Source organism: Saccopteryx bilineata, chromosome X (assembly GCF_036850765.1).
Source record: "Saccopteryx bilineata isolate mSacBil1 chromosome X, mSacBil1_pri_phased_curated, whole genome shotgun sequence".
In the NCBI taxonomy this organism is placed as follows: domain Eukaryota; kingdom Metazoa; phylum Chordata; class Mammalia; order Chiroptera; family Emballonuridae; genus Saccopteryx; species Saccopteryx bilineata.
Window position 1 is genome coordinate 104,170,877 of NC_089502.1, and position 22,564 is coordinate 104,193,440.

The 22,564-nt window shown below is 37.4% G+C and overlaps 1 non-coding gene across 1 annotated transcript; it reads right to left on the reverse strand.

Moving 5' to 3' along the window:
- Window positions 1-22,284: 22,284 nt before the first annotated feature.
- Window positions 22,285-22,360, reverse strand: TRNAP-GGG (transfer RNA proline (anticodon GGG)). The gene has a single exon. It is a non-coding gene; the product is annotated as a tRNA-Pro (tRNA).
- Window positions 22,361-22,564: the final 204 nt, after the last annotated feature.

Sequence of the window (22,564 nt, forward strand, 5' to 3'; positions counted from 1 at the left end):
AGGAGCACCAAAATATATAAGACAGCTACTTATTGACCTTAAAACAAAAACTAATAAAAATACAATCATACTTGGAGACCTCAATACACCGCTGACGGCTCTAGATCAGTTATCCAAACAGAGAATCAATAAAGATATAGTGGCCTTAAACGAAATACTAGAACACCTGGATATGATAGACATCTACAGGACACTTTATCCCAAAGCGACAGAGTATACATTTTTCTCTAGTGTACACGGAACATTCTCAAGAATTGACCATATGTTGGGCCACAAAGACAATATCAGCAAATTTAGAAAAATTGAAATTGTACCAAGCATATTTTCTGATCATAAAGCCTTGAAACTAGAATTCAACTGCAAAAAAGAGGGGGAAAAACCCACAAAAATGTGGAAACTAAACAACATACTTCTAAAAAATGAATGGGTCAAAGAAGAAATAAGCGCACAGATCAAAAGATATATACAGACATATGAAAATGAAAATACGACATATCAGAATCTCTGGGATGCAGCAAAAGCAGTAATAAGAGGAAAGTTCATATCACTTCAGGCCTATATGAACAAACAAGAGAGAGCCGAAGTAAACCACTTAACTTCACACCTTAAGGAACTAGAAAAAAAAGAACAAAGACAACCCAAAACCAGCCAAAGAAAGGAGATAATAAAAATCAGAGCAGAAATAAATGAAATAGAGAACAGAAAAACTATAGAAAAAATCAATAAAACAAGGAGCTGGTTCTTTGAAAAGATCAACAAAATTGACAAACCCTTGGCAAGACTCACCAAGGAAAAAAGACACAGGACTCAAATAAATAAAATCCAAAATGAAAGAGGAGAGATCACCACAGACATCATAGATATACAAAGAATTATTGTAGAATACTATGAAAAATTATATGCCACCAAATACAACAATCTAGAAGAAATGGATAAATTCCTAGAACAATACAACCTTCCTAGACTGAGTCATAAAGAAGCAGAAAGCCTAAACAGACCAATCAGCAGGGAGGAAATAGAAAAAACTATTAAAAACCTCCCCAAAAATAAAAGTCCAGGCCCAGACGGTTATACTAGTGAATTCTATCAAACATTCAAAGAAGACTTGGTTCCTATTCTACTCAAAGTCTTCCAAAAAATTGAAGAAGAAGCAATACTTCCAAACACATTTTATGAGGCCAACATAACCCTCATACCAAAACCTGGCAAGGATGGCACAAAGAAAGAAAACTACAGACCAATATCTCTAATGAATACAGATGCTAAAATACTAAACAAAATACTGGCAAACCGAATACAACAACATATTAAAAAAATAATACATGATGATCAAGTGGGATTCATCCCAGAATCTCAAGGATGGTTCAACATACGCAAAACGGTTAACGTAATACACCATATCAACAAAACAAAGAACAAAAACCACATGATTTTATCAATAGATGCAGAAAAGGCTTTTGATAAAATACAACACAATTTTATGTTTAAGACTCTCAACAAAATGGGTATAGAAGGAAAATATCTCAACATGATAAAGGCCATATATGATAAACCATCAGCCAACATCCTATTAAACGGCATAAAACTGAGGACTTTCTACCTTAAATCAGGAACAAGACAGGGTTGTCCACTCTCTCCACTCTTATTTAACGTGGTGCTAGAAGTTCTGGCCAGAGCAATCAGACAAGACAAAGAAATAAAAGGCATCCATATCGGAAAAGAAGAAGTAAAGCTATCACTTTTTGCTGATGATATGATCCTATACATCGAAAACCCGAAGGACTCCACAAAAAGATTATTAGAAACAATAAACCAATACAGTAAGGTCGCAGGATACAAAATTAACATACAAAAGTCCATAGCGTTTCTATATGCCAACAATGAAATATTAGAAAACGAACTCAAAAAAATAATCCCCTTCACGATTGCAGCAAAAAAAAATAAAATACCTATGAATAAACATAACAAAGAATGTAAAGGACCTATATAATGAAAATTACAAAGCATTGTTAAGGGAAATCGAAAAAGATACAATGAGATGGCAAAATATTCCTTGTTCTTGGATAGGAAGAATAAATATAATCAAAATGGCCATATTACCCAAAGCAATATACAAATTTAATGCAATTCCCATCAAAATCCCTATGAGATTTTTTAAAGAAACGGAACAAAAAATTATCAGATTTATATGGAACTATAAAAAACCCCGAATAGCCAAAACAATCCTAAGGAAAAAGAATGAAGCTGGGGGCATTACAATACCTGACTTTAAACTATATTATAGGGCCACGATAATCAAAACAGCATGGTATTGGCAGAAAAATAGACACTCAGACCAATGGAACAGAATAGAAAGCCCAGAAATAAAACCACATATATATGGTCAAATAATCTTTGATAAAGGGGCCAACAACACACAATGGAGAAAAGAAAGTCTCTTAACAAATGGTGTTGGGAAAACTGGAAAGCCACATGCAAAAGAATGAAACTCGACTACAGCCTGTCCCCGTGTACTAAAATTAATTCAAAATGGATCAAAGACCTAAATATAAGACCTGAAACAATAAAGTACATAGAAGAAGACATAGGTACTAAAATCATGGACCTGGGTTTTAAAGAACATTTTATGAACTTGACTCCAATGGCAAGAGAAGTGAAGGCAAAGATAAATGAATGGGACTACATCAGAATAAAAAGGTTTTGCTCAGCAAGAGAAACTGATATCAAAATAAACAGACAGCCAACTAAATGGGAAATGATATTTTCAAACAACAGCTCAGATAAGGGCCTAATATTCAAAATTTACAAAGAACTCATAAAACTCAACAACAAACAAACCAACAATCTAATAAAAAAATGAGAAGAGGACATGAACAGACACTTCTTCCAGGAAGAGATACAAATGGCCAACAGATATATGAAAAGATGCTCAGCTTCATTAGTTATTAGAGAAATGCAAATCAAAACTACAATGAGATACCACCTCACCCCTGTTAGATTAGCTATTATCAACAAGACGGGTAATAGCAAATGTTGGAGAGGCTGTGGAGAAAAAGGAGCCCTCATTCACTGTTGGTGGGAATGTAAAGTAGTACAACCATTATGGAAGAAAGTATGGTGGTTCCTCAAAAAACTGACCCAGCAATCCCTCTACTGGGTATATATCCCCAAAACTCAGAATCATTGATACGTAAAGACACATGCAGCCCCATGTTTATTGCAGCATTGTTCACAGTGGCCAGGACATGAAAACAACCAAAAAGCCCATCAATAGATGACTGGATAAAGAAGATGTGGCACATATACACTATGGAATACTACTCAGCCATAAGAAATGATGACATCGGAACATTTACAGCAAAATGGTGGGATCTTGATAACATGATACGAAGCAAAATAAGTAAATCAGAAAAAAACAGGAACTGTATTATTCCATACGTAGGTGGGACATAATAGTGAAACTAAGAGACATTGATAAGAGTGTGGTGGTTACGGGGGGGAGGGGGGAATGGGAGAGGGATAGGGGGTGGGGAGGGGCACAAAGAAAACAAGATAGAAGGTCACAGAGGACAATCTGACTTTGGGTGGTGGGTATGCAACATAATTGAACGACAAGATAACCTGGACTTGTTATCTTTGAATATATGTATCCTGTTTTATTGATGTCACCCCATTAAAAAAATAAAATTATTTTAAAAAATTAAAAAATAAAAAAAAAAAAATAAAAAGGCAAAAAAAAAAAATCTCCAGGTCCACCCATGCCATTGCAAAAGGTAAGATTTCCTTCATTTCCACGGCTGCATAGTATTCTATTGTGTATATGTGCCACAGCTTTTTAATCCACTCATCCACTGATGGACTGATGGACACTTGGGCTGTTACCAGATCTTGACTATTGTAAACAATGCAGCAATAAACATCGGGATGCATATCTTCTTTTGAATTAATGTTTTGGGATTCTTAGGATATATTCCTAAAAGTGGGATAGCTGGGTCAGAAGGCAGTTCCATTTTTAATGTTTTGAGGAAACACCATACTGTTCTCCACAGTGGCTGTACAAGTCTGCATTCCTACCAGCAGTGTAGGTGGGTTCTCTTTTTTCCACACCCTCACCAGCACTTGTTTGTTGACTTGTTAATGAGAGCCATTCTGACAAATGTGAGGTGATATCTCACTGTGGTTTTAATCTGCATTTCTCTGATGATTAGGGATGTTGAACATTTTTTCTTATGTCTATTGGCCATCTGTATGCTCTTTTTGGCAAGTGTCTTGTATATTCAGTTCTTTGCCCATTTATTAATTGGATTGTTTACCTTATTGGTGTTGAGTTTTAGAAGTTCTTCATAAATTTTGGTTATTAACCCCTTCTCAAACGTATTGGCAAATATGTGCTCCCATTGTGTGGGTTCTTGTTTTATTTTGTTCATGGTGTCTTTTGTTGTGCAAAAGTTTTTTAATTTGATGTAGTCCCATTTGCTTGTTTTGTCTTTTATTTTACTTGCCTGTGGAGCTATATTGGCAAAAATGTTGTTGCAAGAGATATCAGAGACTTTACTGCTTAGGTTTTCTTCCAAGATGTTTATAGTTTCATGACTTACATTTAAGTCTTTTATCTATTTTGAGTTTATTTTTGTGAATGGTGTAAGTTGGTGGTCTAGTTTCATTTTTTTGCATGTACTTGTCCAATTTTCCCAACACCATTTATTAAAGGGACTGTCTTTACTCCACTGTATACTCTTGCCTCCTTTGTCAATATCAATTGACCTAAAAGACATGGGTTTATTTCTGAGTTCTCTGTTCTGTTTCATCAATCTGTATGTCTGTTCTTATGCCAGTACCAATCCCTTTTGATTACAATGGCCTTGTAGTATAAATTAATATCAGGAAATATGATACATCCCACTTTGTTCTTTTCTTTCCTTCCAAGATTGCTGAGGCTATCCGGGTTCTTTTTTGGTTCCATAGGAACTTTTGGAATATTTCTTCTATATCTGTGATATATGCCATTGGTATTTTAGTAGGAATTGCATTGAATCTATAAATTGATTTGGGTAGTACAGACATTGTAATAATGTTAATTCTTCTTATCCATGAACATGTTATATGCTTCCAGTTGTTTGTATCTTCCTTGATTTTCTTTTTTCAATGTCTTAAAATTTTTCAAGTACAAGCCTTTTACCTCCTTGGTTAAATTTATTCCTAGGTACTTTATTGTTTTTGTTGTTGCAATAGTTGAGGGAATTGTTTCCTTAATTTCTCTTTCTGACAGTTTATTGTTGGTGTATATAATCAGTGCCACTGATTTCTGAATACTAATTTTATATTCTGCCACCTTGCTGAATTTATTTATCAGGTCAAGTAGGTTTTTGACTGAGACTTTAGTGTTTTCTATGGACAGTATCGTGTCATCAGCAAATAATGACACTTTTACTTTTGCTTTCCAATTTGGATGCCTTTTATTTCTTCTTGTCTGATTACTGTGGCTAAGACTTTGAGAACTATGTTGAATAAGAGTGGTGAAAGGGGGATGCCTGTCTTGTTCCTGATCTTAAAGGAATTTCATTCAATTTTTTCCCATTGAGTATGATATTGGCTGTTAGTTTGTCACAGATGGCCTTTATTATGTTAAGGTATGTTCTCTGTATTCTCACTTTGCTGAGAGTTTTGATCTTAAATGGGTGCTGGAATTTTTCAAATGCTTTTTCTGCATCTATTGATATAATCATGTGATTTTTATTCTTCATTTTGTTTATGTGATGAATCACGTTTATTGATTTGTTAATATTCTGCCAGCCTTGCTTCCCCAGAATACATTCACTTGATCATAATGTATGATCTTTTTAATGTATTGCTGGATCTAGTTTGCTAATATTTTGTTAACAATTTTAGCATTTATGTTCATCAAGGATATTGACCTATAGTTTTCATTCTTTGTAGTGTCTTTACCTGGTTTTGGAATGAGGCTAATGCTTGCCTCATAAAATGAACTTGGAAGTCTTCCTTCCCCTGGAATTTTTTGGAATAGTTTGAGAAAGATAGGTGTTAGTTCTTTTTTGCATGTTTGATAAAATTCACCTGTGAAGTCATCTGGTCCAGGACTTTTGCTTGCTGGAATTTTTTGATAACTGTTTCAATTTCATTTGTTGCAATTGGTCTGATTAGGTTTTTGATTCTTCCAAATTGAGTTTTGGAAGATTGTATGTTTCTCAGAATTTATCCATTTCATCTAGGTTGTCCAATTATTTGGTATATAGATCTTCATAGTATTTTCTTACAATCTTTTGTATTTCTGTGGTGTCAGTATCTTTACTTTTATTTATAATTTTATTTATTTAGGTTTTCTCTCTCTCTCTCTCTCTCTCTCTCTCTCTCTCTCTCTTTCTCTTTTAATGAGTCTGGTAAAGTGTTCATCAATCTTGTTTATCTTTTCAAAGAACCAGATCTTGGTTTCACTGATCTTTTGTATTGTTTTTATAGCCTCTGTGTCATTTATTTCTGCTCTGATTTTTATTATTTCCTTCCTTATACTTCATCTGAGCTTTATTTGTTGTTCCTTTTCTAGATCTTCTAGGTGCAGGTTGATGTTGTTTATTTGAGCTTTTCCTTGCTTTTTACAGATATGCTTGTAATGCTATGAATTTCCCTCTAAGGACTGCTTTGCTGTGTCCCATCGATTTTTGGTTGTTGTTTGTTCATTTCCTTTTGTTTCAAGGAAATTTTTTATTTCCTTCTTGATTTCATTGTTAATCCATTTCTTATTTAATAGCATGCTATTTAGCCTCCAAGTGTTTGAATGTTTTTCAGTTTTTCTATTGTAGTTGATTTATAGTTTCATGCCATTGTGATAAGAGAAGATACTTGATATGATTTTAATCTTCTTAAATTTATTGAGACTTGTTTTGTATCCTAATATGTGGTCTGTCCTCGAAAATGTCCCATGAGTACTTGAAAAGAATGTGTTTTTTGCTGCTTGGGGTGAAATGTTCTGAAGATGTCAATTAAATCCAGTTGATGTAATGTGTCATTTAAAGCTGCTGTTTCTTTGTTAATTTTCTTTCTGGAGGATCTATCCATTGATATCAGTGAGGTATTAAAATCTCCTACTATTATAGATTTGCTGTCAATCTCTCCTTTTATGTCAATCAAAATTTGCTTTATATACTTAGGTACTCCTATATTAGGTGCATAAATATTTAAACTGGTTATATCATCCTATTAGAATAATCCCTTTATCATTATGTAGTGACCTTCTTTGTACCTTACTATAGCCTTTGTTTTAAAGTCTATTTTGTCAGATACAAGTATTGTTATACCAGATTTTTTTTTCTTTTTTTTTAATTTCCATTTGCATGAAATACTTTTTCCATCCCTTCACTTTCAGTCTATGTGTATCTTTTGTTCTGAAGTGGGTCTCTTATAGACAGCATAGATATGGGTCCTGTTTTCTTATCCATGCAGCTACCCTATGTCTTTTGATTGGGGCATTTAATCCATTTACATTAAAGTTATTATTAATATGTACTTATTTACTGCCACTTTATTCTTTAAACCTACACTTTTTTTCTCTCAATTTCTTTTTTCCTTTGCTCTTTTTATAACAGACTCTTTAACATTTCTGATGATAGCTTTGCTGGATAGAGTAGTCTTGGTTGTAGGTTCTTGTCACTTCTTCTGGCCTAGAGTGTTTCTGTTGAGAATTGGATGTCATCCTTATGGGAGCTCCACTGTAGGTAATTAACTGCTTTTCTCTTGCAACTTTTAGTATTCTTTCTTTGTCTCTTAACTTTGACATTTTAATTCTGATGTGTCTTGGTGTAGGCCTCCTTGGGTTCATGTTTAATGGGACTCTCTGTGTGTTTTTAACTTGTGTGACTTTTTACTTCATCAATTTAGGAAATTTTCATCTATGATTTCTTCAAAAAGTTCTTCATCCCTTGTTTGTTTTCTTCTCCTTCAGGAAACCCTATGATGCAGATATTGTTCCTTCTCATTTCCTCAGCCTTTTTGAGCTTCTTTTCATTTTGCTGTTCTGCTTCTGTGTTTATGTTTCTCTTTTCCTCTAGATCATTGATTTGATTCTCCACTTCATCCAGCCTGCTTTTTATTCCTTCTAGTGCAGTCATCATTTCTGATATTGTATTTGTCATTTTTGACTGGTTCTTCTTTATAATTTCAATTTTATATTTCATGCTTACTATCTCTTTGTTTATGTTCTCATTGTGATCATCCATTCTTACTCTAAGATACTTAAGCATCCTAATAACCATTATTTTAAACTCTGTGTTTGGTAGTTTAGTTACTCCTATTTCATTTAGTTTTTTTTTCTGGAATTTCTCTTGTTGATTAATTTGGGTCATATTTTTTTGTCTACCTATTTTGTCTGTGTATTAGGTAGCTATGCTATGACTTTCAAATTTTTTGTGGCATCTTTATTAGGAAGATGTTCAGTGGTACTGACCTCCTGGTCACCTGAGTTTCTTGCTCTAGGAATTCTTCTTCAGGGTAGTATTCACTCACTTGTTTTATGTGAGTGTTCAATGCAGTTGGTCTTTTTGTGGGTGTGGTTGTTCTTTCAGGCTAGCTGGCTCTAAGTGTCAACCTTAATGATGTGTATTAGATGCTTTGCAGTGTCTGTCCTGTTGGGGGTATTTATTCTCCACAGTGTTCTGATGCCTGCTGGACATCTACTTTGGGAATGCTGCTTGTTTAATTGAGTCAAGCATTGGTGCGGTCTGCCACCAACTACTGGTTGTGTTGGTTCTGGATCTTCTTTGGTTGGTGTCAGTTATGATTCATAACTTGCCATGGGCTACCTGTCTGGAGCTACTGCTCTGTTCACTGTGTCTGTGTTTTCTGTGCCTGGGTAGTGTGGGAGGGGGCAAGCAATTTTCTCTCATTTAGAGATAACAGCAGTTCCAAAAAAGCCCCAAGCTTTGTAAGATTTGCCTCAACTTTTAGCTGCTCCTCCTCCTCTTGAAGCTGTGTGATTTCCCCACAGAGTTTTCTGCAGAAAGATTGTAGTGTCAGCTCAAACTAGCTTCACCCAACCAACCCCTATACAGGTTGCAAGCTTGGTGGATTAGGGCAGCTGAGGTTGGGAATACAACACTAGTAGTATCCCCTACTTCAGGGGTCTTTTGATCAGAAGTTCAGTACAGGAAAAGTGGCCCCTACTCTAGAACCTAATCCCTCACACACTGCTGGATACTCCAATTCTATTTCTCCCTTGTGTGGTGAGCAACAGGTTCACAATGTTTGAATGTTTTACATTCAAAGAGACAGAAAAGAAGGTTCAGATTGGGCAGGGCCAACAGTCTCCTCTGCAGAAATTCTTCCAACTGGTGAGCTTCTAGTCTCAGGGAGGGAGACTGAGCATGTCCTTCCCTGTGTCTGAACCCGCCCTCCCGTAAAAAGTGGCTAAGCCCTTCGACTGGACCCAACAATAAGCTTGCAGAAACCCACTCTTTGAATGTCTGTGCTCCAAGCCTCTCTCCCTTCCTCCTGTGGAACCTAGCCCAGTGGGGCAGGATATCCAGAACTCAGCCCCACTGACTGTGAAGCTCCATCCTGTCCAATGTGTGTGAACCACCATATCAGTGCTGATCACAGAATGTGGAACTCGCCTCAGCTGGGCCCAGTATCCGGTGAGCTCTTCCTTAAGACACGCCTCCAGCAAGTGTTGTTAGGTTCTGAACCAATGCTCTTTGGAGCTGGCCTCTGGATATTCCAGTCCTGGGTCTCCCTGGCAGGAACTCGGGGCAGACCAGTGGGGAACATTGCCTGTGAGTGGCCCTCAGCAACCTTCTTGGAGCTACAAGCAATCCAGAGTTTGTGGCTGTCTCTGCTGAGCCCCGACGCACATGAAAATACCAAGCCACACACCTAGGCTGGCTTTTACCTACACTGGACATGCAGGAAGGTCAGCAAAAGGCCAGGGTTCCTTAAGACCCATAAAAGCAGGGTCTGAAGAGGTATTTTACCATGCTCATAACAGCATTAATCACAATAGCCAAGAGGTGGAAGCAGTACTAGTGTCCAACAACAGATGACAAAATATAGTACATACATACAATAGAATATTACTTAATCTTAAAAAGGAAAAAAATTCTTACTACAAAATGATGAACCCTGAGGACATTATGTTAAGTGAAATAAGCTTGTCACAAAAAAGACAAATGCTGTATGATTCTACTTATATGAAATACCTTGAAGAGTCTAATTCAAACAGACAGAAAAGAAAAGCCATTGTCAGGGGGATGGGAGTTGTTGCTTAATGGGTACAGATTATCAGTTTTGCACAATGAAAAATTTTTGTAGATTGGTTTTACAATAATGTTAATATACTTAACACTACTGAACTGTACACTTAAAATGGTTAAAGTGGTAAATATCATGTTGTATGTATTCTACCACAATTAAAAAGGCTCGAACTATGGACACAATAAGAGATTGGTTGTTGACAAGGTTTTTGGAGGGGGCAGAAAGGTGGAGCAAAGGTAATTTTTAGGGTAGCAAAAATATTCTGTTTGATACTGAAATGGTAAGCACATGTCATTATACATTTGTCAAAACCCGTGGAAGCTACTCTACAGAATGAACCCTAACATAAACTGTGGACTTTAGTTAAAAATAGTATACCAATATCCACTCATTAATTATAGCAAATGTACCATGCTAATGCATGAGGTGAGGTGGAAGTTGGTACATCCGCTTACTCCATCGCCATCTTTGTCTCCTCAAATTGTCAATACTAGGTTTTAAAGACCTATATGGCTATAGTAAATTTGGCTCACTTCTCTTTATTGTTTTACATTTTCCATACTATGAATACACCACAGTTTGCTTATCCAGTCACATGGTGATGGACAACTGGGTTGCTTACAATTAATTATTTACTATCATAAACAATGCTAGAACAAACAATCTGAACTATACTTCCTTAAGGACTTGTGTAAGAATTTCTCTGGAATAGGTACCCAGAACACAATTGCTGGGTTGTGAATTATACACATTAATTTCAGTAGGTACAGCCAAATTACTCTCTGGAATACATATACCAGTTTACATTCTCACCTATGTTTTTCCTCTCCCTCACAACCTCATCAACACTTGATAATATTTGATGTTCTACTGGTTATCATTCTTGTGATGATTTATCCCTGTCATTTCAATTTTCATTTCTCTAATTACTGGCATATTTCATTTTATTAAGTTTCATAGGTATTAGGTTTTTAAAAAATTGAAAGTAAGACCCTTCACCAGCAAAATCATGACTGGCTGAAGGCTCGAGTGATGATTAATATTTTTAGCAATAAAGTATTTTTAAGTTAAGATATATACATTTCTGTAGACATGATGCTATTATACCATTAACTAATTGCAGTATATTGTAAATATAATTTTCATATACACTGGGAAACAAAAAACTTGTGTGGACTCACTTTATTGCTATATTTACTTTGTTGTTATGGTCTGGAACCAATCCTGCAATGTCTCCGAGGTATGTCTGTATTAACAGACATGAAAATCTTAACATATTCAAGTCTCCCTTCCTATGAATTACTATTTGCAACTATATTCTCCTAATTTATCATCCTTCTGTTAATTTTATATATTCTTGTCTCCTTTGTGTTGCTAATTCCAGATTCAAGCCATGGACAGAGTGTCCAGCTTTTCCTGCATGGTGGGCAAGGAAAGGAATTTTCTGACCATCTTACATTTCCATAGTAGGAAGTGGGGTCTTGCCTCTTGACAATATTCACACTGAGGAGAAGGAGGAGGAAATTTTCCTAAAAAGGATGAAAATTTAGATGCTAAGGGTTCACTTGTTTGATTGTCCTACATGCACATACACCCATATTTTCATTTTTAAATTTAAAAAATGCTTTCACCTAATGTAGTATAAATATAACTCATATAACCAAAAGTACTCTCTTTCCCTCTCCAAAGGGAAACAGTCAAATTTATAAATTAGAATGCTTTTGAGTGCAAGTTACAGAAATTCTAATTCAAACTGGCATAGATAATAAATGTAATTTACTGGCTCACTTAGCTGAGAAATTCAAAGGCAGGTCAAACTTTAGGCATAGCATGATCAGAAATATGATTTAATTTCTCTGTGATTCTCCAGTTGTCAGTTTCATCCTTATATAGGCCTATTGTATGTTCAATAGCTGACTAACCACACCAATAAGGCTACATACTTCTTTGTTGATATCCAAGGAAAGACAGGTCAATTCTTTTCCTCAAAAACTGGAAAAATAATCTTAAGCCTCAATGTTATTGGATCATTCCTAATACAGTCATTACTGTGACAAGGTTTGTGAAATTGTTCAGACTGGCTTTTACCAGATGGGTATTCATTCTGAGAAAAGACTCATTAAGCAATTTTGTCACTGTGAGATCATAGAGTGCATTTACATAAACTTAGATGATGCAGCCTATCACACACCTAAGCTATGGTATAGCTTCTAACTCCTAGCCTATACAACAAGTTACTGTGCAAAACAATACAAGATTAAATCAAACACAAAAGGAAATGATGCAATCAAGAGATGCTATAAGTGTGAGATGTATAAGACTGCTGCCAGCATAACATGGAATAGTGTTTTTCAGCAAAGTTTTTTTTTAAGTAGAAAGAGTATACTCCAAAATAATAACAAGAAGTATAGTATAATAAATACAAAAACCAATGATGAATACTTGAAAATTATATGTGTGATTGCCAAAAGAAAAGAAAATAGGAAGGCTAGATGGAAAAGTTAATTTTTTTACAGAAAAAAAAACATACACACAAAAAAAGAAAGGAAGAGAGTTAAAAAGAGGGAAGTGGGAGACAGAGAAAGCAAGGGAGAAAGAGAGAGATGGAAAATAGGAAATGATAAAAGCTTTATAGTTATTTACCTTTTATAAGATCAATTCAGAAGGTCTAACATCCAACTTTAAGGAGTTCCAGAAAGAGAGAACAAAGAAATTGGAGGAGGGAATATATTGAAAAAATAATATAAAAAAATTTTCCAGAGTTAAAGGACTTAAAAATGATGGGACCTACCAAATGACCATCAAATGAATGACAAAGTCAATGTGTGTGTGTGTGTGTGTGTGTGTGTGTGTATACACACATATATATATACATATATATGAAATTTTAGAACACCAAGTTTACAATTTTTTGAAATAACTAAAAATAGGGAGAAATGACGTAGAAGCACTTTTCTCTATTCCTTCTACCAATTACAGCTAAAATCCAGGAACATTATATAAAAAGCAAATATAAGAAGACTGAAATGTAAGAGTAAAAGGTAAACCAGCAGCTAGAGAACTCAGCAACAGAAGAGTAGTACTATAGTGAGATCTCTTGGTTTGCTTCTCACCTCAAATGAACTTGATGCTGGAGAAGGTGGCAATTAGATAATAACTACTCCAGCCAACCCACTCAGAAAAAACTGTGGCTCCACTAGCAAAGGCCAAGTGAGGATCTCAGACTTTCACCCCACTGGCTGTAAAGAATCAATCAATCTTCTACCTTCTGGCTGCGGTGGTGTTAGAGAAGGTTAAGTAGGGAGCTGAAACTCCTATACTCACCCAGTGGTAATGAGAAAACCCTCCCCACAGGGTGTCAACAGAGACTGAGTGGGGATCCTTGACTTCCATGCCCACCAGGAAGTAAGGAATTCCCTCTTGCACTGGTAGAGCACTGAGAAGGCAAGTAAAACAGAGTATTTAAATAAGATCCAGATTCACATAAGACAATATCCCAAATACCTAATTTTTAGTAGAAAATCACTCATCATACCAGGGACCAAAACAAAAAACAAAAAAAACCCCAACAAAACTCAACTTGAATGAAAAATGATACTCAGTAGACTTCAACAGTGAGATGATAGAAGTGTTTAAATTATCTGACAAGAGTTTAAAGAGCCAGCATAAAAATGCTTCAATAGATAATTAGAAATGTGCTTTAAACAAATGAAAAAAAGGACACTTACAGCAAAGAAATAGAAGATATAAAGAAGAACCAAACTGAAATTTTAGAACTGAAAATACAATAACCAATATAAAAACCTCAGTGATTAGGCTTTACAGTAAAATGGAGAAGACAGATGAAAAAATCAGTTAACCTGAAGATCAAATAATAGAAATTACCCCTAGATAACAGAGCCAAAACAGACGGGCAATATGTATAAACAAAATAAAGATGTGTGGCTCAGAGACCTGAGAGACTATAACAAAACATCTGAACTTTATATCATTGGGCTCCCACAGAAAAGGAGAAAAATAGATGGGGAAACTTATTAATAAAGCAATGAAACTCAGATTGCTCATCAAAATTACAAATACTGGATGCTAGAAGAATGTAGAACAATGTCTTCAAACTTTAGAACCAAATGAGAGAATGGAATAAAAATATTTTCAGACCTAGAAAGACTGAAGAAGTCTACCTTCTATACAACCTTTCTGAGAAAGAAACCCTCTACTATTAATCTTAAGTAAGTCTCTTACATATTATTAGCCACTTCATGCCTTTTGATTGATAAGCTTAATATATTTACATTTAAAGTAATTATTGATAAGTGAGGACTTCTATTGCCGTTTTGTTAATTTTTTTCTGTCTTGAAGTTTTGTTCCTCTCTTGTTGTCTTGCTTTTTATTTTGATGGGATTTTTTTGTACTGATTTTCTTTGTTTCTTTTTTTATTTTTATCTTTTGTATATTTATCTTTTATTTGTGATGCACTTAAGAATTGTAAAAAAAATATTTTGTAGTTAAAACCGTTTAGGTTGATAACTTAACTCCAATCATATACAAAACATACATATACTTTTACTCCCTCCCACACACATTTTGTGTTTTTGTACAGAGCTTGCTTCTTTTTATACTGAGTATCAATTAACACATTTTTATTTAGTAACTTTTATATTATAAAAATAATTTATGTACCACTTTTACAGTATTATATCAATCTGTATAGATCTATATATTTACCTAACAAGTGAGGCGTATGCTTTCACTTTGATATTTAGCATATTTTAATTTCAAATTGAAGAAGTCCCTTAAGCATTTGAGACAGGTCCAGTGATGATAAATTGCCTCAGTTTTTATTGGTCTGGAAAAGACTTTATCTCTTTTTTTTTTAACAAATAATTTTGCCAGTTTTCTTGTTTGCCTATTTTTTACTTTCAATACTTTGAATATATCATTCCACTTTCTCTTGCCCTGGGAAGTTTATACTGAAAAATCCACTGACAGAATCATGATGGACGTGGGGAGTTATGTATGATGATTGGCTTTTCTCTTGTTGCTTTCAAATTTCTCTTTTGTCCTTGACATTTGACAATTTGATTATAATGTGTCTTGGTGTAGTCTTGGCTGATTGTGTTTGGGGGTCTTTGAATGTCACAAATCTGAATATCCATTTCTCTCCCAAGATTTGGAGAATTTTCACTAAATCAGTTTTTCTGATTTCATTGAGTGGTTTCTCTCTGTTGTCTTGTAGTCTATCTGTGTTCTCTTGTAGTTTGCTGAGTTTCCTTAAAACAATTCTTTTGAATTATTTATCATTCAATTTGTAGGTCTCTCTTTCTTTGGAGTTAGTTCCTGGAAACTTCTTGTATTCCTTTGGGTGTCATGTTTCCTTGATTTTTGTTTGTTTCCTGTAGCCTTGTACCAATGCCTGCACATTTGAGGGAGCAGTCATCACCTTTGGACCTTAAAGACTGGGTTTGAAAAGGCTTTTACCTATTGGTGGGTATGAGGGCAATGGCTGGATTGATAGTGGAAGTTCTGGCTCCTAGGGGGCATAGTGGTTCTGGGTCAGCATCAATGAAGACTATGGGGGTCATCTACAGCCAAAACTGCAGATGTCAATGGTGGCACTGAGTGCTGTTACAGCCCTCAGTAACAAAGTTTTTTGTAGTCCTTGTGTCCTTCTTTTCCCCTGCAGGAGGAAGTTATGGCATAAGAGATTCCTCCTGGCAGTGGGTTTGGTATATGGGTGTACAAGTAGCAGCAACAGCACCGGAATCCAGAATGTGTGTGTTCTCGTGGTGGTGGTGGACGTCCAGGCACATGTGGAGCTCCATGAAGTTGAGGTCCAGAGCTTGATGGCAAGCAAAATGACCACAGTGCTTGGGATGGAGACACAGACACACTCATATTTAAGGTGGTATCAGTGTTGAGGCATGGGCATTTACTGAGTGGCCATGGACCTGCATTTTGGGGTATGCATAGGGTGAAGAATGAGAATATTAACTTTAGTTCTGGGAAGCAACAGAATGCTGTAGAGACTCTAGCCTGGGGATGTCTCCAGTGGGGTGAATCTTTGGCAATTACTTCTGGGGAGGTACAGTGGTGGCTCCCTTCATCTGTGGGGAAGTATAGTGGCATGGACTCCAGGAAGCTGTGTCAACTGGGGTCAGCACTGATAAAGATTGTGCAGGCGTCAGTGGTGATGGAAAGAGGGTTGGGACCCTCATGCTTTTTTCCCCCTTGCTGGGTGAGTTTGCACTAGGGAGATCCCTCTTGGCATTAAGCTGTGGTAGATAGGGGGATGGGATAACATAGGCCAAGTGCTTCCTTGGCTTTTCTATGCAGCTGTTCTTGGTTTTTGTGCTCCACAATGTATCTACAGCACTGTTATTGTATTCCAGAGCTCTTCCAGAGCTATTTTTGTCAGAATGCAGTACTTCATTCATTGTTTTTGTTGTTTTATGGGAGGGTGGAGCATTGGGACCTCTTAATCTGCCAGTTTGCTGACATCACTCCTTCCTTAATACTTTTCCTGGTATTTTCAATAGTTTCCTAAATATTCTCCTTGTCTCCATCATCTCCCTTGAAAGTGCATTCATTTATGCATTCATTTTTTTCAAAAACTATTTATTGGGTGCCTGTTTTGGGTCAATCCTCTGCTTTTTTGCTGGGAAATTACCAGTAGCAACATAACTCTGGGCCCACCCTTATGCTTACAGTTATTCAGAGAGAAAAAAATAAGCAAATGTAATACATTGTGAGAGCATGGGAGCATATAGCACAGGGGTCCCCAAACTATGGCCCGCGGGCCGCATGCGGCCCCCTGAGGCCATTTATCCGGCCCCCGCCGCACTTCTGGAAGGGGCACCTCTTTCATTGGTGATCAGTGAGAGGAGCATAGTTCCCATTGAAATACTGGTCAGTTTGTTGATTTAAATTTACTTGTTCTTTATTTTAAATATTGTATTTGTTCCCATTTTGTTTTTTTACTTTAAAATAAGATATGTGCAGTGTGCATAGGGATTTGTTCATAGTTGTTTTTTTTATAGTCTGGCCCTCCAACGGTCTGAGGGACAGTGAACTGGCCCCCTGTGTAAAAAGTTTGGGGACCCCTGATATAGCATGTACTTCTAACCTGATCCACTCCACACTGACTGGCCAGAAAGGGGGTTGCTAAATTCACAACTGACCCAGAGTCTCCCCTACTTAAAACTACTCTATGGTTCCCCTACTGCCTTCATGTTGCAGCTCTAGCATGGCTACACACTAAAGTCATGTGCTAACCTTCATAAGCACTCAAGATTCTGAGGCCCCACCACAGAGTTACTGAAACTGAACTTTTAGAGGTTGGGTTCAGAATGTTCCATGTGTTTCTGATATGCAACCAGTTTAGGAACCACACTGTCCCATGAGATAAACTGGACTCTATAGCCAGGCTCTTAAGACCCTCTTCAAATCTGTTTTGTGACGAACTCTCCAGCTTTATTTCCTGTTGCTCATGCTCACCCCAGGCATCCTTATGTTTTAGTATTTCTGAATTGCTTTTCTGTTTCTTGCCTTTAGGTCTTTCTGCATACCATTCTCACTATCTAAAAATTCCTCCTATTTATTCAACTGGCTAATTCCTACCAGTCCTTCAAGACTCAGCCAGGTGTCACCTCCTAGACTAGAGAATGCCTTCCCTGGACCTCTACCTAAGCTAGATGGCCCTCTTTTTTCCATGCTCCTGTCAGAACACTGATCACACTGGCACTGTATGGTTAATGGTAGTTTTATGAATTGCCTCCCTGACTAAAAAGCAATATCCTCAAAGGCAGGATAAAGATTTGACTCATGTTTGTGTCCTTGGTGTGCAAATTCCAGTGTGAAGTATCCAATTAAAAGTAGATACTGTCATGGAGTATTCTTCAACTCCCTAGATGAAGGCTACAGAATTTGGAGTTAAGGGACTCAACCTATTGTTCTCCAATGGGCCCTAAGGATTCTGCTCAGAGCCAGCTTCCTTTTGAAAACACACCCTGGTGTGTGCTCTCCTTGAGCACAGCCTTCACTGAGCACACGTTGCTTGTGATGACATGAGGCAGCGTGACACAAAGGGAAGGTGCTGGGCAAGCAGAGACATCTAAGCTCCAACACTGAAACACTTGGATCACTGACAAGTCATCTCATTTCTATGATCCGATCCTCAGGATGTAAGTGTTCCTGCGTTCCAAGGCCTGAGCACAAGGTACATCATGTAATCCCTTCCACCCTGTGAGGTAGGAATTAGCTATCTAGATTATTTTTATTTATTTATTTTTCTTGAGAGAGAAAGAGAGAGACAGAAAAGGAGAAAGACGCGAAGCATCAACTTGTAGTTGTTTCACTTTGGTTGTTCATTGATTGTTTCTCATAGTGCCTTGACTGAGGGGCTCAAGCTGAGCCAGTGACTTCCTCCTCATGCCAGCGACTTGGGGTTCAAGCCAGCAACCTTGGGATCATGTTGATGATTCCATGCTTAAGCTGGTGACCATGTGCTCAAGCTGGCAAACCTGTGCTCAAACCAGATGAGCCCATGCTCAAGCTGGCAAGCTCAGAGTTTTGAACCTGGGACCTCACTGTCCCAGGTCAATGTTTTCTATCCACTGTGTCACCACTGGTCAAGAAATTATCTAGATTATTATCCACATTTACTGAATTAGATTTCCAGGACTGAGACTAGAGAAATTTGTTTGTTTCATTAAATGGTTCACAGTGTTAAATTTTTATTGTAAAATATTTGTTACAAAAATTTACCATATTAATAATTTTTAGATACATAGTTCAATGTTATTATGTACATTTGCATTATTGTGCAACCATCCTGACAATCTATCTCCAGAGCTCTTCCAAGGTCTTAAACTGAAACTCTGTATCCAGTAAATAATAAATCTCCATTCTTCCCTTCCTCCAACCCTGTCAAGTACTATTATATTTTCTGTCTATGAATTTGACTACTCCAGGCACCTCACATAAATGGAATCATTCCATATTTGTCTTTTTTGTGTCTGGATTATTCTGCTTACCATAATGTCTTCAAGGTTCATCTATTTTGAAACATCTGTCAGAATGAGAGAGAGAGACAGATTATGAAGAATTGAGAAGTCTCACGATCTGCCATCTGAAAGCTGGAGATCCAAGAAACCTGGTGGCATAATTAAGTCTGAGTCTGACTTGATGAGAACCAGTGGAGCCAATGGTGTAAATTCCTGTCTGAGGTCAGTAGAGGATGAGATGAGATGTCCCTGCTCAAGTAGTCACCAGAAAGAAAAGGTAAATTTCTCCTTTCTTTACCTTTTGTTCTATTCAGGTCTCCCATGAATTGGGTGATGTCAATTCATGTTAGGGAGAGGAATCTACTGAGTAAACTGGTCAAATGCTAATGTATTCTGTAAACACCTCCAAAAACATGTCCAGAAATCATGTTTAATCTGAGCCCACCATGGCCAGTCAAGTTGACACATAAAATTAATCATCAAAATATTCATTTAGTGTACACACCACTTTTTGTTTATCCATTCATCTGTCAGTAGATATTGGCTCATTTATACCTTTTGGTTATTATGAATAATTTTGGTATTAACACTGTTGTACAAATTTCTTTCACAGGTTCTGCTTCCAATTCTATTGAGTATTTATCCAGAAGTGGGATTCTTGGGTCATATGGTAATTCTACCTTTATATCATTGAAAAACATCCAAACAATTTCTCATAGTGGCTGTGCTTACAGTTCTACCAGCAGCACACATGGGTTCCAATTTCTTCATAATTTCACCAACACTTGTTATTTTCTGGAGTTTTTTTGTATGTTTTTGTTTTATACTGGTACTTTGAGATACGAGCAGACCAACATATGAATTTTTAAGATACGAGCTGCGACTCGGCCCATATTTTTGTTCAAGATCCGAGCGAAATTTTGAGATACGAGTTGTGACTTGGGAAGCTGCTTGTAGTTGGTGTGTTGGCACATGGGTCCATTATCGGCAGCACAACTCCAGCATCTAATTCTTTTTCACGTGTTACACGCAGAACCAAGTCGAATCATGTGCGCTGTACTTGTTCTCGCATCATTTTTGCATTTTTTACTAACTTTTTTTGTGTGCTATCATGGGGCCAAAGAAAGTGAGTGTAAAGGACAGCAGTGAGAAGAAGAAGAGAATGATGTTGATAGAAGTAAAGCAAAAAACAATAGAAAAACAGGAGTGTGGTGTACGAGTGATTGAACTGGCAAGGCTGTACGACCACAATACATCTACAATTTGAACCATCTTTAAACAAAAGGATGCCATCAAAAGTGCAAATCCAGCAAAAGAAACTATAATTCTGACCAATTAAGGACAAATATCCATTAAGAAATGGAAAAACTTCTGCTGGTGTGGGTGAAAGAGAAAGAGTTGGCAAGAGATAAAGTGACGGAGACTGTAATATGTGAAAAGGCACGTATTATTTACGGTGACTTGAAAAAGAAAGAACCATCAATCTTAAAAGAGGCAGCAGAGATACGTTTAAGGCAAGTCACAGCTGGTTTGAGGATTTTAAGAAGAGATCTGGCATCCACTCAGTGGTGAGGCATGGTGAAGCTGCAAGTGTTGACGTTAAGGCAGCTGAGGAGTACATCACACATTTTGCTGCACTTATCACAAAGGAAGGCTATATCCCCCAACAAGTGTTCAACTGTGACAAAACAGGATTGTTTTGGAAAAAAATGCCCCAGAGGACTTTCATCACCACAGAGGAGAAGATGCTGCCAGGCAATAAACCCATGAAGGACCGTCTGACTCTTGCATTGTGTGCAAATGCTAGCAGTGACTGTAAAGTAAAGCCACTGCTCGTGTATCATTCCGAAAACCCTTGAGCCTTTAAGACTCACAAGATTCTTAAAGAAAAACTGCAGGTTATGTGGTGCACCAATACTAGGGCATGGGTTACGCAGCAGTTTTTAATTAAATGGGTAAATCTCATCTTTGGTCCTGCAGTAAAGAAATATCTTCCAGAAAATAAACTCTCAATGAAAGCATTACTAACCCTTGAAAATGCTCCAGCCCACCCACCTGGTCTTGAAGATGACATTCTCAATGAGTTCAAATTCATGAAAGTCCTCTACCTCCCACCCAACATGACTTCAGTCTTGCAACCTATGGATCAGCAGGTCATTTCCAACTTTGCAAAGCTTTACACAAAGCACTTGTTCTGTCACTGCTTTGAGGTAAGTGAGAATACAAATCTAACCCTTATAGAGTTTTGGAAAGATCACTACAACATCATAACATGTTTACACATTATTGACTTGGCATGGCAAGAGGTTACAAGAAGAAACTTGAACTCAACATGGAAAAAGCTATGGCCTGATGTTGCAGACAGGGACTTCAAAGGATTCAAACCAGAGACCAAGACTGAGGTAGAAGCATTGGAGGAGATTGTGTCCCTCGGAAAGTCGATGGGTCTGGGGGTAGATGAGGGTGATGTAAACGAGCTCGTTGAGAAACATGAGGAGGAACTCTCAACTGAGGAGTTGAAGGAGCTACAGATGATGCAACATATGGAGCTTCTGCAAGAGATTAGTAATGAGGAGGAGGTAGAGTCGAAGGAAGTGATTTCTACAAGTGAAATCAAAGACATTCTGGCAATGTGAGAGAAGCTTTCAAGTTTCATTGAAAGAAACACCCAGAAAAAGTCTTAACGGGTCTTGCTTCAGCACTTTTTTTTTTTTTTTTGTATTTTTCTGAAGCTGGAAACTGGGAGAGACAGTCAGACTCCCGCATGCACCTGACCGGGATCCACCCAGCACACCCACCAGGGGGCAACGCTCTGCCCACCAGGGGGCGATGCTCTGCCCCACCGGGGCATCACTCTGTTGTGACCAGAGCCACTCTAGCACCTGGGGCAGAGGCCAAGGAGCCATCCCCAGCGCCCGGGCCATCTTTGCTCCAATGGAGCCTTGGCTGCGGGAGGGGAAGAGAGAGACAGAGAGGAAGGAGAGGGGGAGGAGTGGAGAAGCAGATGGGTGCTTCTCCTGTGTGCCCTGGCTGGGAATCGAACCCAGGACCTCTGCACCCCAGGCCGACGCTCTACCACTGAGCAAACCGGCCAGGGCCGCTTCAGCACTTTTTAATGACACTTGTTTGTCACATTTCCGTAACATTTTAAAAGACAGGCAAAAGTAAACCTCTTTGGATAGATTTTTATTCAAAAATCGTGCAAGTGAAAGTGCTGAAAGTGCAGCCAAAAAGGAAAAATCAGGTGATGATTAAATGAAAAATACATAATGTTAAGCTTAGGTTAAGTTTAAAGTTGAGAA